Genomic DNA, 1,204 nt, shown 5'->3' with positions numbered 1-1,204 from the left:
GGTAGCGTGGCCGAGCGGTCTAAGGCGCTGGATTAAGGCTCCAGTCTCTGCGGGGGCGTGGGTTCGAATCCCACCGCTGCCACACTCTTTTGAGGGCTGCCGCGGCAGCAGTGTATAGCGAGCGCCCTGCTGGCAGGCTGCAAAAGGAAAAGGGCAGAGCCAAGAGCCAGCAGCTTCTGGCACCCGCCGCTGCGAGCAGGGTTCGAACCTGCGCGGGGCAACCCCCATTGGATTTCAAGTCCAACGCCTTCACCACTCGGCCATCGCAGCTGAGGGCCCGCATGTCGCTCAAACGCAGCAAACCTCTTCCGCTGCAGTCTCCGTGCGGAGGCCCGGCTTCGAATGCCAGCGCGCCACTTCCGGCAAACTTCTTTCGGAAGCTCCGGCGCCCGTGCTGCCGCCCAGGCGAGGGGAAAGAAGGTAAGGGCCTCGCTTAAGACTACGTCACCTTCTCTTCCTCCAGCTGCTTTCGCCATTCTCCAGACGTGAGCTGGAACCCAGCGGGCTCTGGGTCTTGACGACAGGTCAAGCCGGTGGCCTCGAGGGGCTTTAAAGCAAACATGTGGGAGACGTAACCTGCGACTTCCGCGGCACCGCCCTTTCCAGCATGCCCATGCTGCCGCCTAGGCAAGGGGATTTGCTTGACTATGCTGATCGCCAGCCACGTCCGGGCGGCTTCTGCCTTCTGAGCGCCAGGGTTCCATCCCCTCAAGACTTTGTCATATGTCGAAAGCATCTGTGGATCAATCTTTCTGCACAGGCGAGTCACCAAACGCCTTACCTCCCGCACCTGTCCATAGTCCTAAAAGGCATGTGCGAGAGTTTCACTCTACCATTTGAAATCTTGCAGATAGTGGTCTTTGGCTGAATTGTGGCCCACGAGCCCTAGAAGAACTCGAATTCCTCTCCTTTCGGCCATGGCCTTAAGGAGGGTCTCTGCCTCGACCCCAGCCGCCGTGGTCTTACTCCACTTTACAGCATGGCTGTAATAGCGGGCCATGTATTGGCATTCATCCTAGTGTTGAACCAGGACTTCACCAACTGTCACATCGGAAGAGCCAACCAAAGACGCACAAAGTACTGGTGGGAATGTTCAGTCGAAGCTGCCAGTCAGTTACATAACTGGGAGAGGACGAGACAATCCAGTTTAAGAGGAATGTCGAGTGCATCCCTCCCTCCTCCTTCAGAAGGTACATGACCTCCC

The 1,204-nt window shown here is 57.9% G+C and overlaps 2 non-coding genes across 2 annotated transcripts; one reads left to right on the top strand and one right to left on the bottom strand.

Moving 5' to 3' along the window:
- Positions 1 to 82, top strand: trnal-aag (transfer RNA leucine (anticodon AAG)). The gene has a single exon. It is a non-coding gene; the product is annotated as a tRNA-Leu (tRNA).
- Positions 83 to 187: 105 nt separating this feature from the next.
- On the bottom strand, positions 188 to 270 carry trnas-uga (transfer RNA serine (anticodon UGA)). The gene has a single exon. It is a non-coding gene; the product is annotated as a tRNA-Ser (tRNA).
- Between the last annotated feature and the right edge of the window lie 934 nt (positions 271 to 1,204).

This window comes from Scleropages formosus, chromosome 6 (genome assembly GCF_900964775.1).
Source record: "Scleropages formosus chromosome 6, fSclFor1.1, whole genome shotgun sequence".
Taxonomy (NCBI): domain Eukaryota; kingdom Metazoa; phylum Chordata; class Actinopteri; order Osteoglossiformes; family Osteoglossidae; genus Scleropages; species Scleropages formosus.
This window is presented reverse-complemented; position numbering and strand designations above follow the sequence as displayed.